Source organism: Saccopteryx leptura, chromosome 8 (assembly GCF_036850995.1).
Source record: "Saccopteryx leptura isolate mSacLep1 chromosome 8, mSacLep1_pri_phased_curated, whole genome shotgun sequence".
Classification (NCBI taxonomy): domain Eukaryota; kingdom Metazoa; phylum Chordata; class Mammalia; order Chiroptera; family Emballonuridae; genus Saccopteryx; species Saccopteryx leptura.
In genome coordinates this window covers 32,775,565-32,796,885 of record NC_089510.1, presented here as the reverse complement: position 1 = coordinate 32,796,885, position 21,321 = coordinate 32,775,565, and the positions used below count along the sequence as shown (strand labels likewise).

The 21,321-nt window shown below is 36.1% G+C and overlaps 1 pseudogene; it reads right to left on the bottom strand.

Moving 5' to 3' along the window:
• Positions 1-220: 220 nt before the first annotated feature.
• Positions 221-798, bottom strand: LOC136379496 (elongation factor 1-alpha 1 pseudogene; annotated as a pseudogene).
• Between the last annotated feature and the right edge of the window lie 20,523 nt (positions 799-21,321).

Genomic DNA, 21,321 nt, shown 5'->3' with positions numbered 1-21,321 from the left:
TAAATGGTGCAAAGATGGCCACCATGCTAGGGATGAGAACATCATTCTCTACTTAGTTCACCAATTTTGTACACATCCTGGAGGAGCAGACTCAGGAACTTTTCAGCTGGAGGCAAGATTTCAAGCAGAATGGTACCACTGGCATTGCCATCTTTAGAGGTGAATTTCCATCTCTGGAATCAAGGCATTTAGCAATTGTCTCCAGCACATGAACACCATTCTAACCAGAAATTAGCACAAATTCTATTGTGTCAAGGTTATAAAAATTTTTATTAATGTAGACGCTGACTGCTTTAACAACTTCCTCATATCTCTTCTGGCTATAGGGCAGCTCAGTGGAATCCATTTTGTTAACACAATCGGTGCACACCCAGTGTGTAAGCCAGAGGCCTTACCTGGGAGTCTGTCCATTCTTGGAGATACCTGCTTCAAATTCACCAACACCAGCAGCAACAATCAGGAGAAAACTGATCTCAGTCAACCAGAGTTGTGCCTGAAATCATGTTTTCGATAAAGTGTGTCCTGGAGTGTAACTGATGGTCACATCATTGCTGGCTTCAAGTTTCCACAGGAAATATCAATGGTGATACCACGCTCATGTCCAGCTTTCAGCTTCTCCAAGACACAGGTATGCTTCAAGAAGCCCTTTCCCAGCTCAGTAGCCCACTTCTCAAATTTTTCGATGGTTCTTTTGTCAGTCTTACCACATTTGTAGATCAGATGACCAGGAGTGGCAGACTTGCTGGAATCTATGTATCCAATGACAAAAATGTTGATATGAGTCTTTATCCTTCCCATTTTGGCTTTGATTTAGTGGTGGTTTTCACACCTGTGTTCTGGCAGCAAACCCTCTGTGAAAACTATGAATTGGCAGTCTAAATAGGTCCTAATTAATGGGTAGGATTTGCCTATGGGTTTTTTTTTGTAATTTATCGGGGTAAATTGGTTAATAAAATTATATAGGTTTCAGTTGCACAATTCTATAATACATCATCTATATTTTATATTGTCTGTTCACCACCCTCAGTCAAGTCTCCTTCCCTCACCATTTGTCCCTCTTTAACCCTCTTCTACTTCCCACCATCCCCCTTTCCCTGCTGTAATCCCCATACTGATGTTTGTGTCTGTGAGACTTTTTTTTTTGGCTTAATCCCTTCACCTTTTTTACTCAACTCCCAAACTCCCACCTCCTCTGAAAACTGTCAGTCTGTTCTCAAAATCTATGTATCTATTTCTATTTTTTTGTTAGTTTATTTTGTTTATTAGATTCTACATATAAGTGATATAATATAGCACTTGTCTTTCTCTGATGGCTTATTTTACTTAGCATAATCCTTTCCAGGCCCATCCATGATGTAGTAAAGGGTAAGATATCCTTCATTTTTATGGCTGAGTAGTATTCCATTGTGTAAATGTTCCACAGCCTTTTTTATCCACTCATTTGCATATTTCTTGATGGAGAGCAAAACATTTCAATAATTAATAGAAGAATGATTACTTAATAATGATTAGTCCCACTTGTCAGAAATATACAGTTCTTAGAATATCTGGTAATATCAATAAACAAGTAGCTTTGTAGAATATTGAAACACTTGATTCAGTCTAAAGATTTCAATGCCAAGCTGTAGGAAAAGATTGTAGGAAAGTGAGACCCCTGTAGTTTTTGAATTGAGATGAGCCATGAACACAAAATGCGTTTCAGGTTGTTGACTTTTGCAATGTATGAGAAATGAACTGAGTCACAAAGTTAGTGGAGGTGAGTAGATCAGTTGAAAAACTATTAAAGTATCCCAAGCATAGGAATAAGGAGGTGGGCCAGGTAAGATAGATTATCAGACAGTCCATCGCATACTTCAGTCACATTCTTATTAATCTTGCTAAATGAATGTCCGCTCTTTTCCATACAGCCTTGTGTGAAGGCAGATTTTCAGTAATATTCCACTTCCATCATTATTTATTCTTTTATTATGTGGAAATTATCTTTCATTTCCCCATTTTCCTACATGTTAGCAGTTGTACAACATAAATTGTATAGCACCATTTTACAACAACTTAGGTATGTGCTATCAGCCAAGCAGCATAATTTGCAATGATAGTGATAAAATGCAGTGTCATTAAATCTCCTAATACAGTAGATAAAGGAGTCAGAATTTATCTGCAAGTTCTGTGGGAACGTCTGTCATTTCTAAATTCATTTTGCATTATACATTTAATCAGATTTATTGGCAAAGATAATTTGCTTTCCTTTTCTAGTGTTCTTATTCCAAATGACTATAGTTAGCTTAATAAAACTTCCCCAAAAGATAATACTTTGACTCAAACATGCTAAGGAGTTATTATGAACATATAACTCAGACAAATAAAGCAAATGTCAAATTCAGTTTAGCAAATCAACAGATAGTGCATTACTGAGACACAAGAGGAATACTATTATATTGCACTACCTATTAAAAATTGTCATAAGATTATAAGAAGATGCGTTGCTACAAACTTGATTAATCCAAATGATATATTTGTCCCATCATAGTTTCCTGGATAATTTAATATTTCCAATATAGTTTCTAAAAATGAAAAGAAAAGATAAAATATTAGAAAATTATGCCCCTCTGAGTATTTTGGAAGGGATTCAATAATATTTAGAAATCTATTAAGATGTTCTTGAGAGACCTCTGTAAGATAACTCATCTATGCTCATTCAGCTCTTTTATCACATAACTGAACTGTTGTTGATGAGTATAATGGAGAGATGTTGGAGAGGAAAGGAGAAATAATTGGGTATGCAGACACAGTAAGTCACACCACTTTTGTTTTTTGTTTTTGTATTTCCAATCTTTTTCAATATTTCATAACTATTATTGTTTTTTAGAAATGTTTCAAGAGACTTGTTGAATTTTTATGTTTCATTGGGGGTAAAGCAGTGTACTTTGAAAAAACAGTATCCCCATTATAATGAGTGAAGTAAGTTAATCAGAAAAAGCTAAGAACTATATGATCCCATACATAGGTGGGACACAAAAATGAGACTCATGGACATAGTAAAAGTGCAGTGGTTACCAGAGGGAGGGGAAGGGAGAAGAGAGATAGAAGGGGGGAAGAGGAGGTGCTTAAAGACAAACAAAATATAGGGGCACAGAAGATGATTTGACTTTGGGTGATGGGTATACAGCGTAATCGACTGTCCAAATGATGTGGAGATTTTTTTTTTAAATCTATGTACACTGGTTTACCAATATCACCCTGTTAAATTTAATTGTCTTAATTAATTAATTAATTTAAAAACACTAAAAGATAGCATAGCATTTTCTGAATTTCTGAACCAATGAAATAATACTTAGTTGAAAATTCTATAAGCAAAAATTAAAGAGTTTCTGACTCTTTTACTTCTTTATGTAACAAGTATATTTTGCAGACTTCTTATACTATTTGCATAGCTGAAGGATGACATAGTGCTGCTTTCTCTCTTAAAACAAGAGGCATAACTATTCTCTGTACAGGAAATTTATTGATGACATCACTACTTCAACCTAACTTGTTTCTAAGCATATTAATAACTATTACAATAGCAACAGGGTTGGGCAAAAGTAGCTTTACAATTGTATATATGGAGTAGAGTGTATTTTTGTATTATTTATTAATTATTGTATTATTTTCTTTATGAACAACTGTAAACCTACTTTTACCCCCAGTGTATATTGTGAAGTAAAGCATTATGTAGAATTAAATAAGTATTTTTCTGAATTTTATCAAAGATAAAGCATATATCATGTTAAAATAAATTTTGAAATGTCTTATCTAAATAACCATTAATATTCAGTGAAAGTATCTACCCAAAAGGCCAGACTTCTGGAGTACTTCTCAGACCTATGACCGAATTCTTTGGAAATCTTATAATGACTATATTTACTATGTTTCCTGTAACATGTTTACTAACATTTTGTTTTTGTATTTAAATAAAAATATCTACTCTATATACAAATGTAATTCAAGGAAAATTGAAATTACTTAATTATTTTTTAAATTACCAAACTTTTAAAACATGTTTATTTTATTGAATCAAAAGAGAAAGGAAGGGAGAGACAAGAACATCATCCTGTTTTTGTATGCACCTTAACCAAGGATCAAACCAACAACCTCTGTGCTTTGAGATGATGCTCTACGCAACCAAGCCATCCAACAAGGGCAAATTACCAAACTTCTTTATACTAGTTAATCCTGACAACTCCTGACTTCCCAGTAGCATTATTTCTAGGTGAAGGTCATACAGTCAAATAGCTGCAAGAGCTAGGCCACAAGTAAAATGGAGGAGGTAAGATGGGATTGTGGAGAAATAACAACATCGACACAAAAATGTAAGTCCAAAACTTGTGTCCCAGAGATTGCTGCCATGTTATAATTCAGGATGAGCATTAATAGATAAACTAATTGTTTGGTTGTTGTTTTCCCCTAATGAATATTGGAATTTAAATATTTAAATGTAAAGTGAAATTTCAAGGTATTCTTTTTTTTTTTTGCCATATGTCACATTTGTCTTATCTTACATAAGCAGAGTTCCCCAGAATATCCAGTGGATTACTAAAATTGCTGAGTATAATAATCATGAGTAATTAAGTAATGAAGGTAAATACGGATATCGAAAATGACATGACGCAGTTGTGAAGTGAGGAAAGGGGACAAGACTTTGTCAGGGGTCTTAGTGGGAAAAACTGCTTAAGCTTTTCTTTTGCTTTACTCTACATTTTTTCAATTTTGCAACCATTTATCAACCTGGTATTACCAATTTGACGTTAAGGACTAAAATTATAACACTGAGCCAGCAAGGGTATGGCTTAGCAGTTTTTAAAGAAGCTAGGCACTAAACATGTAATTAAAATTATGGTAAATGTCAAGAAGAAAGATCTAGGTTCTACAAGCCTCCTGTGGATTATTATTTGCTGTATACTTCACGGTTTAATATTATTCTTGAAAATCTGTTATTATTGTCTTTGTGTGTATGTAAACAGATCTAGTTAAAATTAACTGAATCATAGGTCTTACTACTCATTGTCCTGAACATACTACTACTGAAAAAGACTCAGAAATTATTTAAATGCAGTTCAGAGTCCCAATAGTTAACAAGAAGTCTTTACAATTTCAGGAGAATGTAGTTTTGTTATTGAAGTAATATTTGAATTATACATTATTTGCTTGGAAGATAGTCACACTTTTTTTTTTCTCAAGTTATTTGGGTGTGTTAAGATGATTCCTAGCCTGATTGTACTTTGAGTTTGGTCCTTAGCCTTTGAAACGTGGTTATCTGATTGCCTCTCCTTTACTTTCGTTTTCAGATGCTTGAACAAAATAGCCTTCCTCAAAAGTCTGTGGTAATAGTTCATGTTTGAAATGAATCTGTGTACTCAAGAAGAAGCCCAGCTAGGGAAGAGATGGGCTGGAGAATCCATTCTATTCATGCAAACTTCATTATGGTCTAAAAGGAGCATCTGCTTCTTAAAACAATTTTTTTTTCTGTAAACATTATAGATAATGTTTACTTCTAGTAGAAACTTGAAGAATGCTTGGAATTTGTGCACAATGTATTACTTTCACTCATCCAGATAATATCCCTACAAGCCCAGGCTTGTGTCGAGTTGCAGGTGCTATCACAGCTTTCTGCTTTCCTTCTAAGATGTGAGAAGTTCAGTATATTTTCCCAAAACATATACTATTGCTTACCTCTTTATTGTTACACTGTGTTGCTGACTTGTAACAAAATTTAAATTTATTTAAACAGTCATTCATAACAATGCCAAAGAAGAAAAAGTATTTACACGTCCTTTGGTCTCTCATTTTGGAGATATACATTGTTCTTTCATTAAGGGAACAAGCAAACAAATATTGAAGAGATTTCTAGCATGAAGCAATGAGTGAGTTTACAGTTATAAGTCACTAGTTATTTTAGTTAAATTCTCTAATTCATCTGAATCTTATTTTTCTTCTCTGTAAAATGAAAATAATAACACATGTTAGGTTGAGAATTTGATGGCATCTTAAAGTGTATATGAAAATATTTTTATAAAGATTCTAAATAAGTGTCAAGGATTATTGAAATATCACTCTGCATTTTGATTTTCCACTTTCTTCTGATCAAGTTTTGGCTACTGGGCAATATAAGAGTCAAGTTGACCATTTATATCAATAAAAGAGGTGCTGAGACTTCTAAAAGAGATCACAGGGACACTGGAATTAAATATAATTTGCTTTCCCATTGCACAGAGTCAGTCGTCAGTCCTATCTACAAACAATAGTCTGTCATGAGCTGGTTTAGTGTTAAAATTTGGGTGGCTTTTCTTCTTGACTTTGACTCATAGGGTATTGAGAAGTATAATTCTAATGGCATTTAAAAGAAGCTGTATAAACCTTGAGTATCATTTAAGATGAAAGCACAGCTATCTTACCTGAATTTTGAAATGTCAACCCACATATTTTTCACCAGTATATATATTCAGGACCACTTGCTGTCCTTTATAAAAATAGACCACAGCTAAAAATATTGGCAGGTGCTGATATATATCCAACAGCAGAACACTTCTTAGATAACGCATGTTCACTTGATTGGCTCTTTCTCTCTGATGACATTGCAGAGACCTTCAGGCTTTCAGAGTGACACTGCAGAAAGGTAGTTAGAGCTCCACCCATAAACAGTAAGAAATCTTTGTTCTCTGACTAAACTTCCTGCTTTTTAAGTGCAAACTAAATGAGTTTATCAGGAACTCTCTTAACAATATTAAAGTGCATTATTTTGTCTGAGAGATATTTTTCCCAGTGGGTATGTAGAACAGTTCTATTCTAAATAGTGTAGCCGCATTTATTTATTTATTTATATATATTTTTTATTTTTGTATTTTTCTGAAGCTGGAAACGGGAAGAGGCCCGACCGGGATCCACCCGGCACGCGCACCAGGGGCCACGCTCTGCCCACCAGGGGGCGATGCTCTGCCCCTCCTGGCGTCGCTCTGCCGCGACCAGAGCCACTCTAGCGCCTGGGGCAGAGGCCAAGGAGCCATCCCCAGTGCCCGGGCCATCTTTGCTCCAATGGAGCCTTGGCTGTGGGAGGGGAAGAGAGAGACAGAGAGGAAGGACGGGGGTGTGGAGAAGCAAATGGGCGCTTCTCCTATGTGCCCTGGCCGGGAATCGAACCCGGGTCCCCCGCACGCCAGGCCAACGCTCTACCACTGAGCCAACTGGCCAGGGCCTAGTGTAGCCGCATTTAAACATAGATCACAACAGGAGAAAAGTTTGAAAAAATTATTTTTCTATCATGGTATAATGTTTAGCTTTGTCAGTTTACATTTTAAAAAAGTAGAGCTTCGATTTTCAGAATACAGATAAAAACTAAGACAAAACAAAAGGAGTCACTAAGAATTGTTTAATTGGTTTTTGTTGTTGCTTTATTTTGTTTTTGTGAAATATTTCTTCAGTGTTTAATCTGGCCCCAGTCCAGTGTTGTGGTAGATTCACAAAAAGAGAGAGATAAAAAATACAGTTTGTCTGAGAATATGTTTACCACTTAGTAAAGAGTCTACCTTGAAAAAGCTGATATTAACAGATCCTGAATTTTTTCTATTTGTTTCATTGTCATTTTGCATCACTCAAAACTAGGCTTTCTGAATTTTCATTCTTGAGAATGGAGCAAAAGTAAAACGAAAAGAAACAGTAGTATCTTGTAGATAATTCTGGGAATAAAAGAGCTAGGATAAGTGGAGGCAAGGACTTCTAATATAAAGTTAATATCGTGTTATATAATTTTCAAAGAATGAGATATAATTGTGCAAATGGTTTATAGTCATACACTATTTAGGGATGTGTGTGTGGGTGTGTCTTTGTGCATATGTGCACATATTAAACTTCAAACAGAAGAAAGATTATAGAACTAAGAATACTGTTTGAATACTAGAGTTTTCCTTCCTTTTTGTGTGTTCAACAGCTCAAAATTACTCCTAAATTTCAGCTGCTTGAATATATCTCTTCCTCAGTAGAGAGAATCAAGAATAAGCTCACTGTTCTCTACATTTCAGTGACTTACATCTTTTCTTCCTCTTTCATCTCTGATGTAGGTATTGTCTAACAGAATTCATTATTGAGAAAAGGAAGAAGCAATTAATTAGACATATAGACAGTTGCGAAATGTTTTGGGGAGAGATAATTATGGGTTTATAAGGTACTTACAAGAGCAATTATTTGGCCAAGTGCAAACAGAGGTGGGAGTGTTTTGAAAAATACAGTGCAAATAAACAGGGCCATGGATCAGACAGGGACCAAGCCTAAATCCAAGTCCATTGTAAATGTTTTTAGTTAGGTTGCCTTGAATGGGTGTTCTAATTCCATCTGCAGTGACCCTGGGCAACTTCATGTTATTCAGTTGTTTGAATGGAATTTAAATGACCAGCTAAGAAAATAAGGATTTTATTACCTTAATAGTCTATAAGCAAAAACTAATCTATTCCAAGAGTGAGTCTTCATACAACATCAGGGAAGTTAACTTTTTCATAGACCAGCACAAAATTTCTAACAAAGCAGGGACTGAAAAACACTTTGTTGGAGCACATTTGCTCTGCAAAGGATGAATTAGGTGTTGAAATTCTCAAAGTGTAGAAAAGCACAAGAAGCCAGAAGGTGATACATTTTTCAATGTTTTATTGCTGCTTCATATCTGCTACTTCTCCTCCTATTGCTGCTGCTGTTATTTCTCTTCTGATGCTCCTCCAGTCTCCTCAGTTTCATGTTTCAAATCTCTAGTCTCCTGAATTCTCAGTTCTGAAGTCTCCTCAGTCTTCTGAGTCCTGATGTCTCCTCTCCTGAATTTTCATGTCTCCCACCTCCTCCCTAGTAGTGCCAGCATGCATAGATATATAGGGCTTAGGGACAATAGAAGCATGGGGCCAATATCATATAAACCATTCATCAGTGTGGTGATGTCAATTTGCTGCGCCAGCTAGCCTATAACCAAAAAGGTAGTCTCCCGGGCAGCTGACCTAGAAATGCCTGGGAACTAAGGTTAGTCAGCTAGCCCAAATATGTGTGGGAGCTGGTACTAAGGCATGCAACCCAGAGAGTCAGGGGAGCTGGTGCTGATTGCAGTTTCTTATGGGAACCAGAGCTCACATTCTAGCTTTTACTAGTAGGGTCCTCACAACTGTCTTAAACCATAATTTTTTGTTTCTATTGCTGAGGTCTTTTGTTTATTGAAATTGTCTTATATTTCTTACAATGTTTCCCATGAGTCAGGTGGTTATAGATGAAGCTATGTATGGATGCAGTGAAGATGACTGGGGTTTGAATCTCTCTTTCTTTCTATTATTTTTTTACTTCATAATGATTGATTCACTACCTGAAAAGGAAAATGGAGTTAGAGCATTGATAGTTTGGGGTTACAGAAAGAACAAGTCAAGATGGTTATGAGAAGATATGGAAAAATCTCCATTTCATGGTGGTAAAATAATTCTTAGGTGGCTTAAGACTCTGAATGATAGAATGTGATGTGGTGGCTATACTAGAAGAAAAGAAACATATGAAAGACAAAAACCTTGATATCTTCTCTTGGAAATATTTTACTTAAGAAATGTAAGTGAAGCTAAGCAAAATATTTGAACTCTTGGAGAGTTGCTTTCACTCAGATGCATGTGTGTGTGTCAACTCAGTCTTGGTTTTTAACAAGCAAATAAGATAATATATACCGTACAGCAGTCTCTATTCTACTTAAATGTATACTTCTTCTACTTATAGGTAAGGCTAGAATTGCATTAAGTAAGTAGGAGTAAAAAAAATATGCAGATATAGATTTGACTTTTTTTTCCCCTTAAGTAATACACTTTCTTCCACTTGAGAGATATGGGTAAAAGAAACTCTAGGTGTTTTATATTCAAGAAAAGTAGTGTCTGCTGTCTGTTTTCATGATTTTAGACTAAGTTATTAGTAGGGAAGAGAAGATAAAAGACATGGATGTAATTTAACTTAACACTCTATTTTTGAGATTCTGACGTTTTTAAAATTTAATTTGAAAATTCACATTGGCTTTTTCTCCTTTCTTCCTAGAATACCTTTATTGAACATTGTTCCTGTGATCAAGTCACCTGCCCTCCATATAGGCATGCCATATTCGAAAGCGACATTCACAGACTTCTGGGGCAGCTCTAGGCAAAGTTTAAAAGTCCACGTACTGTGCTCTTTAAAGGAGATTTTCCTATCATTCTATTCCTTCCAGGCACTTATGCTTTGTATCACACCTGTAGAATGATATAGTCTTAGCTTACTATCCTTCTTGTTTTCAGACATTAAGCTAACATTCTTCATAGTTTAATGAATATTTCTTAGAAACCAGCAATCTCTTGAGACTCAGATGAATTCCCAAAACTAAAATTTGAAGGTTAGTTATACTGGTTTCAATTTTTTTTTTTTTTTACTGATTTTAATTTATTGTGTTTACATAGATTCCAGTATGGCCTTGAATGCATCCCCCTCCACTGTATTCCCCTCAACATCTCCCTTGCCCCCTCCCCATCACGCCGCCCCTTCCCTTCAGCTTTCTCTCCTCTGTTTCAATTCCGTTCCTCAGTTCACACTGTTCACTGGATTCCTCAAATGAGTGAGGTCATATGATATTTTTCTTTTTCTGCCTGGCTTATTTCACTTAACATAATAGTTTCTATGTCCATCCAGGTTGTTGAAAAATATTTTAGAAGCAGGAAGTCCTCTCTTATATATAAAACCTCCAAACTGTATATCCTTTATGTAACCTAAGATTATGATTTGCTAGCTTGTTATTTCTTATGAACAACAAAGTTTTCCATCAAGAAAATAAATAGTCTTTAGATGGTTTCTTCATATAGCTCTAGAAATTTATTGCTGACATTGATATATATGATAATGGAATGTTAGTATTTAAAAATATAATTTATTAATGCAAATTAAATTTAATTTCAGACATATCATATTTCAAATTTTTTTTGGTTGAGATATAATGATATGATTTACAACACCTAGAATTGATTTTTGCATAGTTCCTTATTTTTATAATATGGCTTCTTTTTGTCCTAAGAAAATGTAGAAATCATGTGTAGAAACTAAGTATCTCATAAGGATTCATGTAATGTTTGTTGTCCAACAAACTCCATATCCATATTTAAAGAGGCCCTATCAATGTAAGCCAATTTTATTAGAAGGTCCGCTGGCTACTCCCCTTTAAATAAGGTGGAGTTCTACATATGACCTTGAATTCTTATTTAGTAGTATAATTATTATTACTTAAGTTGCTCATTTTCTTTTTATTTCCTGTTGTAATTGGATGTATTAGGTGGTAGAGACTGTTTAATTTACTTGACAAAAGCTGTTTTTCATACATGACTTAAATATGTATTCAGGATGGCCCACCAAATAACATTTCCTTTGGCTATGATATACACTATAATCAATTTTTGAAAAGCTTATTTAAAAATCACATCATGGTTTCCATTTATCAAATGCTTCTGGCTAAAGAAAACCTTTTGCTCACTTTCTTTAAAAATAAACACAGTTCCTCTCATAATTTCTGATATTCAAGAACTATTCAGAATGTTTGTGTTATTTTTTGAGATAGAAATTTGGTTGGAACAAGGAATGGAAATTTTATCTTTAAGCTATGTTTACATGGGAAAGTACATTATTTTTATTTAGGATATACATATACACATCAGTTTAAAAATAGCAACATTATCTAAAGATGTTTGTATTGTCATTTTATGAAAGACTGAGAAAAACATAACAATCATAAAACACACCAATTTATTCAGTGCAGCTATAGAAAAAAATAATTAAAACTGAAGGGGAGGAATCTAGCATTTTCTTCCACTCACCTACCTGAGCTACTAATGAATAAAATTTCATTGAAGTTCATGTTTTCCATATCTAACTGATTATATATTAACACAAATTGGCAGTTCAGATTATTGTATACTCCCTCACTGTGTCTTAGAAAATAGAGAAGAACATATGTCAGTTTCATTTAAAAGTCCTTTATAGGTTACATGTGAACATGGTACAATTATTGTTTTTATTCTTCTGGATTAATAAATGTGTTTTAAATTATTCAACAAGTAGCCTGAAGAGATAGTTTACATAATTTGTATATTTGAAATGGACATGGGAAAGGAAAGTCAATGAAGTCAAATTTAGGTTACTTTAATATTTGTAATTTAATTGAAATAACAACTTAGTTTGAAATTAGTCTTGGTTTTATTTTATTAATTTTTATTTTACACAATTAATTTTTTTAAGTTACAGTTAACATACATTACTATATTAGTTTCAGGAGTACACTGCAGTGATTAGACATTACATAACTTACTGAGTGATCATCCCAGTGTCTCATACCCATTGACACCATAAATAGTTATTATAATAATACAACTAAGCTGTACTTTATATTCCTGTGACTATATTGTAACTCGTAATTTGTACTTTTTAAGTGAGAGGAGAGGAGAAAGAGAAATGACTTCCACATGCTCCCCTACCAGAATTCACTCAAATAACCCCTGTTGGGGTAGATGCTCAAATCAACTGAGCTATCTTCAGCACCAGAGGCCAAATGCTCAAATGAATCAGGCTGGAGGATCGGAAGAGGGAGTGAAAGAGAGATGGAGGAAAGAGAAGTAGGTGGCTGCTTCTTTTGAGTGCCTTGAATGGGAATCAAAGTTGGAATGTCCATATGCCAAGCCGATGCTTTATCAAAGCCAACTAGCCAGGGCTCCAATCTGTACTTCTTAATCTCTTGACTTTTTTCAAACATCCACCACCATCCTTCCTCTTATCTGGCAACTGTCACAATGTTCTCTCTATCTATGAGTCTTTTTCTGTCCTGTTTGTTCATTTATTTTGTTTTTTAGATTCAGTTGTTAATAGATATATATTTATTGCCATTTTGTTTTCATATTTTTTATGAGATTTTTTTTTGTTTTTTTTGTTTTTTTTTCTGAAGCTGGAAACGGGGAGAGACAGTGAGACAGACTTCCGCATGCGCCCGACCGGAATCCACCCGGCACGCCCACCAGGAGCGATGCTCTGCCCACCAGGGGGCAATGCTCTGCCCCTCCGGGGCATCGCTCTGTTGTGACCAGAACCACTCTAGCGCCTGGGGCAGAGGCCAAGGAGCCATCCCCAGCGCCTGGGCCATCTTTGCTCCAATGGAGCCTCGGCTGCGGGAGGGGAAGAGAGAGTCAGAGAGGAAGGAGAGGGGGAGGGGTGGAGAAGCAGATGGGCGCTTCTCCTGTGTGCCCTGGCTGGGAATGGTACCCAGGATTTCTACACGCCAGGCCGACGCTCTACCACTGAGCCAACCAGCCAGGGCTGAGATTGTTTCTTTTCAATTCCTTCTGGCCTGTATATTTTCTGTTGAGAAATCAGCTTACAGTCTTATAGAGCTCCCTTGTAGATAACTAACTGCTTTACTCTTGATGTTTTTAAGATTCTCTATTTGTCTTTAAACTTAGACATTTTCATTATGATGTGTTTTTTGTTTGTTTGTGACATAGACAGAGAGAGGGACAGATAGGGACAGACAAGAATGGAGCAAGATGAGAATCATCAATTCATTGTTGCACCACTTTAGTTATTCATTGATTGCTTTCTCATATATGCCTTGACCAGGGGGCTACGGCAGACCGAGTGAACCCTTGCTCAAGCCAGTGACCTTGGGCTCAAGCTGGTGAGGTTTGCTCAAACCAGAAGAAGCCCTCACTCAAGCTGGTGGACTCAGCGTTTTGAACTTGGGTCCTCTGCTTCCCAATCCAATGCTCTATCCACTGTGCCATTGCTTGATCAGGCTGATGTGTCTTGATGTGGGCCTCTTTGGGATCATTTTGTTTGTAACTCTCTGTGCTTCCTGGACTTGTACTTCCATTTCCTTCATAAAGTTAAGGAAATTTTCTGTCATTGTTTTTTCAAGTAGATTTTCAATTTCTTGCTCTCTCTCTTCTGCTTCTGATACCATGATGTGAAAGTTGGTACAGTTCAAGTTATCCCAGAAATTCCTTACACTATTATCAATTTTTTTTTGCATTCCTTTTATTTATCATGTTTTTTGATGTTGTTATTGTTCTGATTGGTTGTGTTTTCCTTTCTTATACTCAAAATTGCTGATTCTTGGCTTCATCTACTATACCAAGGGTAGTCAACCTTTTTATACCTACCACCCACTTTTGTGTCTCTGTTAGTAGTAAAATTTTCTAACCGCCCATCAGTTCCACAGTAATAGTGATTTATAAAGTAGGGAAGTAACTTTACTTTATAAAATTTATAAAGCAGAGTTACAGCAAGTTAAAGTACATAAGAATAATTACTTACCAAGTACTTTATGTCAGATTTTTGCTAAGTTTGGCAGAATTAATCTTTATGAAACAACTTACTATAGTTAAATCTATATTTTTATTTATACTTTGGTCACTCCACTACCACCCACCATGAAAGCTGGAATGCCCACTAGTGGGCGGTAGGGACCAGGTTGATTACCACTGTACTATATTGTTGATCCCCTGTACATTATTGTTTACTTCAGTTCTAAATGGTCCTTTTATATGTTGTTGAGCTGCTCACTAAGTTCATTGAACATCCTTATTACCAATGTTTTGCCCTCTGTATCTAGTAGATTGCTTGGCTCCATTTTGTTTAGTTTTTCTTCTGGTTTTTGTTCTGTTCTTCATTTGGGATATGCTTCTTTGTCTCCTCATTTTGGCAATCTCCTTGTGTTTGCTTCTAAATATTAGCTAGAGCTATTACTTTTCCCAGGTGTGGTAGAGTGTCCTAATATAGTAGGTGCTCTGTAGGGTCTAGTATCATTCAAAGTTCACCGTTTGTGTAGGCTGTATATACCTCCTTGTATTTGAACCTTGATTGTTGTTAGCACATCAATAGGAGAGATTTACTCCCAGGAAGATCAGCTGGAAGGACTGATTACAACCACTGACCACCAACCCCTGACCACTATGGAGAATCAGTTATGCAACAACCAACCTTACAGAGCAGGTCTTATTTCAACATGCTTCTGGTGACAAATGATTCTTCCCCTTGAGTGTGTCATTTGTGGTGGTTAGTTGGTGGCATTTTGATGTGGTTAGAAGCTGTCTACTGTGTCCACTTGTTCTAAGGCCTCCAAGTAGAAAAAGGCCAAGGTCAGTTGCCACCTGTGTTCTGCCCAACAACAACCGGCATGAGCTACAAAACAATCTGTGGTGACTACTACTTGTGTTAGGTTTGGAGGTACCCATGCAAGCTGCAACCAAGGCTGGCTGCTGCTAGTACCTGACTGGAGGCCACTTTGTGAGAGCTATGCAGTACACTGCTTATTTGAGAGATTTTAAGAAAATATGAAATTTGAGCCAAGACAAGCCATTCATACGGGAAAGCCACTGGAAGTGACTTGGGTGGACCCAAAAGGGAATCAGCAGGGTGGAGGGAACAGTTTGAGCCAGGTTGATGGAAACTCAGATAATGGCTCTTGCTTGCTGGCTTTGTGTGGGAGTGTTCATCAAAGGAACAATGGCCTTTAAAAGCACTTCTATCTAGGGAAATGCTGCCTCCTAGCTCTCATCTTGATGTCAAGCATTTTAGTACCTCCTTGTATGTCCCTGGTGCCTTTTGAGCTACTCTCCCAGTGTTGGGGCTCAGAAAAATAAGTCTAAGTATGTGTATGTGAAGTTCTTTTATAAGGAACTGCCTGGGACTCCAACAGCCCTTCTTTTCCCTCAGCCTCATTCCCCACTAGCTTCAGCAGCCAGAAGCTGGGACTTCTCTTCTTAGCACTGGAACCCTGGGATGGGACACACAGTGTGGGGTTGAAATGACTTACTCCTCAAGGGGACCTGTGCAGCCAAAACAACCTCCCCTATTTTTATCCTCCACATGTTAGTGTGGGACTAGTCATTCACATGTCCAACCCTCCTACCTGTCTCGAAGTGGCTTCTTCTTTTGAATTTTTAATTGAATTTATTAGGGTGATATTGGTTAATGAAATTACATAAATTTTGTTCTTATAATTTTTTAATACATCATCTGTAATCTGTGCTGCACATTCACCACCCTGAGTCGAGTCTCCTTCTATAACCATTTATATACCTTTTGCCTTCTTTTTTAATTCCCTAGTTGTAGCACTTCCATTCAGCCAGATTTTAGGCAGTTCTTAACGATGGTTGTTTTGTAGTTTAGTTTTAGTTTTGATTTTGAAATTAGTATGGATTTTTAAAAATATTTGTCTGTCTTTACACCCTTTCCTCCACCTCCTCCCCAATACCACCTTACCCTGATAACCACTACACTTTCATCTATGTCCATGAGTCTCAGTTTTATATCCTACCTGTGTATGACATCATAGATTTCTAAATGTTTTCTGATTTACTTATTTCACTCATTATAATGTTCTCAAAGTCCACCCATGTTGTTGTAAATGATCTGATGTCATCATTTCTTATGGCTGAGTAGTATTCCATTGTGTATGTGTGTGCGTGTGTGTGTGTGTGTGTATATATACCACATTTTTATCCAATCCTATATCAAGGAACACTTTGGTTGTTTCTATGTCTTGGCCACTGTGACTAATGCTGCAATGAAGGTACTTTTACAGAATATAACCAAACAGATAATGAGAATCAATCTTATATGGCTTAAGCTTCTTAGCACTAATGACTTATTTTGACATCAGTAGGTTTTATGCAGTGCCCTCTACAAGGCTTTTTGTGGGAGTATATTCAGCCTAATCTAATATGACAGGCATGTGGCTTTTCCATATTAGCAAAGTATAAATAAAAGTTTTAGTCAAGTTTATGTTTCATAACTCCTTACATTGCCTTTAGATGTTTCATCACAATCCAGAATTTACATACATAGTGAGAAAATGACCTCTATCATATAAAAAAATTTCTGTAGTTTCAATTACCAGACTCAATTTTATACTTTTGGGTATAAACTAATCATCACCTGAGGTGAGAAATACATTTGCTTCTCTTCCACTTCATAAGGTACTTACAACAGCTAAATGCGCACGGGCTTTTCTGCTTTATTTAAGAATTATTTTATCAGATTATATTTATGATTATATTTGTGATCAAATAGAAGAACGTACACTACTTTGGTCAACATGAAGATTATATATACTTTGTTCTTTTATTTTGTGGCCTTACCTATAGCAAAAGTCTGTTTTATGATTGCTTTTACCATTAAAAAGGAAGAAAAGGATACCAACAAAAATCATACATCTCACATAACACTCAGCAATGGAGAGTTTATGAAATACAAATTTTAGAAGCTCATCACTAGCTTTGCTTTGGTGACTGAATAAAAAAATTTTGCTGTTGCTATAAATGATTTTTAACTTTAGATATGAAGGCAGATTTGTATTTGTGGAGGCATGATTTCTTTTCTAACATTTTGGAAGCTGTTTACTTCTCCAACATTATTTTTTGTTTTTGACTGTAACCTGAAGAAAAAGTTTATTGGAAAATTGCTGATATGGGCTTAACCAGAACAGCATAACAATGGCACTGTAAGAACTCTATGTAGCCTGACCAGGTGGTGGTTCAGTGGATAGAGCATCAGACTGGGATGCGGAGGACCCAGTTTCGAGACTCCGAGGTCACCAGCTTGAGCGCAGGCTCATCTGGGTTGAGCAAAGCTCACCAGCTTGGACCCAGAGTTGCTGACTCGAGCAAGGGGTTACTTGATCTGCTGTAGCCCCACAGTTAAGGCACATATGAGAAATCAATCAATGAACAACTAAGGTGTTGCAAAGAAAAACTAATGATTGATGCTTCTCATCTCTCTCATTCCTATCTGTCTGTCCCTATCTATCCTTCTCTCTGACTCTCTGTGTCTCTGTAAAAAAAAAAAAAAAAAAGAAAGAAAGAAAGAAAGAAAGAAAAAAACTCTATGTAGCTAGTAAACCATTCTAATTTTAACCATTACAAGAAATATTCTGATGAAACATAAAATTACTAAGACCTTTAAACTGGCTAATGTCTCTTTAACAAGAAATTTTGTTTTCCAGTTTATTTTTCTGGAGAATTCGAGGAGTTAATATTCTTTTAAATAATTTTAAGTTCAATATTGCATGGAGCTAAGTTACACGATTTCAAAAATCTCTTCTAATAATTAGAGGTTAGTGTTATATATTTTAAATTTCCAATTTGTCATTACAAAAAAACTAAAGCAAGGTAGAACTGAGGTGGGAGTCCAATACCATATTTTTTTTTACAATATTTTTTTAGAAATACTTCCCCAGAATGCCAATATATACAATAAAAATGCTGACAGTTTTTTAAATTCTTATTGTAACTTTATCTATAACCATATAAAAAAACTGCTTTCTAGTTTTCCTTGGCATTCAAAGATCGCAATGAAATAAAGTTGTTTTATTTATTTATTTATTTTTGCCTGCTTTTTGTGGACATGTGTTCATAATCTACATTTATATCCAAATTTTATCCAAATGTGTTTAGATCCTTAGGACAGTATTATTTACAAAAAAAAAAAAGGCTATGAAGACCAAGAAACACTATGGATGTTTCAACAAAGATTGTTATTATTTGTAATTGTAAGACAGATATGTACGGATTTAATATGCCTACATGTCTGTCTTTTAAATAAATGCTCCATGGACCATAATATATTCAAAGTAGCACCCATGGTTGAAGTTCTCAACCAATAAGATTGCGCCTTCTCTGACAATAAAACTGGATTACAAAATCACAAAGGGACCTGACAGGTTAACTTTCAGCTGCAGTCAGTAAGTAAAAGCTTTTAATCTTCAAATCATGTCTGTAGTCTTTCACACCAGCACTTTTTTAAAGTTCTACTTCTTCTTAGCAGAAGGCATTTTCTTTGACTTTTGATTGACATGTCAATAAAATTCAGTTATATCACGCCCTACAAGCCCAGTGTTTTTGTAGCTCCTTGTCATTTCTTTGACATAACGTTCTATCAATTTACCCTGTCTACTCTTTGCAAAGTATTCTCTTTTCTATTCCTGATAGTCATTATTGTTAGGTTTAGCATCAGTGCTCTTTTAAATCCAGAGCCTCTTTAAAAGTTAAATTCTCCTCACCTAACTTCCCATTAGGGTTTAAAACAGAACATTCTCATCGCCCACTGTGAGTTTGTAGTCAGTCTGCTTGCTATTCTCTCTCTTAATGGCTTCTTGGCCTTTACTTTAAAATGTAGCAAAAAGTTTACCTTTGCAGGAATGTCAGGGAAAGTTTACATTGGTGCAGAAACTGACAAGGGAGTTTAAATCACAATAGTTGTTTGTGAAAACCTAGCTGCAGACCCAAACAAAGGTGACAGGTCCCAGCTCTTCCTGGGAGATTCCTGACATGCTGTCTCTCTTCAAGATTTACCTAGTACACCAGTTAGGACCATGCTGATTAGGCCTCTGCTATATCAGAAATAACTTGTGTGTCTGTAGCTGCATCCCCCTTCTCCAGCTCATCTGCAAGTCAGTGACCAAGGTCACAAACCAAGATATGCTAATCTGAGCATGTTCACATTTGCTCAACCCCGTGCCAGCAAATGCCTGCAGCAACCCTTATATCAGACACCAGCTTCCTGCAGCTCCGTGCTGACACCCTTTGTTGGTCTCAACAGACCTGCACCCAGGAGCTTTTAAAATAAACTGTCCTTTTGGAACACACTTTTTTAGGTTTGTCCACGGTTTCTGCCTTTCTGTTATACTTTCTCTCTCTTCCATCAAGAGTTTCTATAGATATATAATATTATTCATGACCTGCTTCCTCACTTTGTTTGACCCTTCTCAGAAATGATTTCTCTGTCCATTTATTATTCCCAATAACCTTACAGTTTTTTTGTTTGTTTGTTTCTTTTTTTACTTTTAATTCATAACATTTTTTAGTACCTGAAAAATACTGTTTATCTCTTTACCTGTTTCGGTACCTAGATTGATATCTCTTACAAACACAAATGTAATTTCTGGTTTATTTGGTTGTTTTTGTTTCTTTGTTGCTGTTTTTTTTTTTCTCCCAGCCCTCGGCTATATGCAAAGTACCAAAAATATCCAAAGCACATAATAGTAGATGCATAACAAATTCTTGTTGAATAAGTTAATTTTATTGTTATAGTCTGTTTTCATTTTTTATTTATTTTAATCACATCAGGAAATAAAAAGATATTTCAAACTAAAGTAAAGTAAAAAAAAATAGTTACAATAAAAAAGGCAGCATGTGGGCCTGTCTGGTTGGTCAGTGGTGGAGCATCGGCCTCGTATGTGGAAGTTCCAGATTTGATTCCTGACCAGTGCACACAGAAGCGCCCATTGGCTTCTCCACCTTTCCCCTCTCCTTCCTCTCTGTCTCTCTCTTCCCCTCCTTCAGCCAAGGCTCCACTGGAGCAAAGCTGGCCTGGGCGCTGAGGATGGCTCCATGGCCTCAGCCTCAATGGCTCCAGTTACAATGGAGCAAAGTCCCAAGGGGGTCGAGCATCGCCCCCTAGTGGGCTTGCTGGGTGGATCCCAGTTGGGCACATGCAGGAGTCTGTTTCTCTGCCTCCCCATTTCTCACTTCAGAAAAATACAAAAAAAAAAAAAAAAAAAAAAAAAGAGAGAGAGAGAGAGAGAGAGAAGCGGCATGTATTTGTAGTGTTTAGGTGACGGACTCTGAAAGCAGAAGAGAGCCTGTTAGGTTCCAATCCTGGCTTTTAGGCTTGCTAAAGTGGAAACGTTGGGCAAATTACTCAATCTCTTTGCATGTCAGGGTTTTTGTCTATAAGTTGGGTAATTATAAAACATGTACCTATCCTAGAATTAAGTGGATTAATTCACTTAACTTAAATTAAAGCCTTTGAACAAGTGCCATGAATGTATTTATTTACCGTTGGCTGTTTTTATTAGCATCTGAGTTAAAATATTTAGAAAAAGAAAGAGACCACATTTGTACACATTAGAGGATAGGGTGGAGCGAGATAATCTAGATTGGAAAGAGTTTAATCAGAATGTACAAGTAACTGTCTTCATTTGCTAATCAGTGAGCTAACAAAGGCAGTGAATTTTATTCCAAATTTTCCAGATGTTTCTTCTTGTTGGTGTGAAGTAGAAGCTCCGCATATCTCTCTAAGTAAACATTTGCCAGCATAAGTTTAGCCCTTTTAAATTCACTTTCACAGCTACTTCAGCTTTGGAAGCTAGAATAAATGCAACATTTTGAAATAAGGGACAGATAGGAGGAGAATATTCATAACTTTTTGCTCCTCTCTGTCAGTAATACAATGTAAATCATTAGTTTTAAGTCAAGCTCACCTCCTAGCAAAACATACACATGA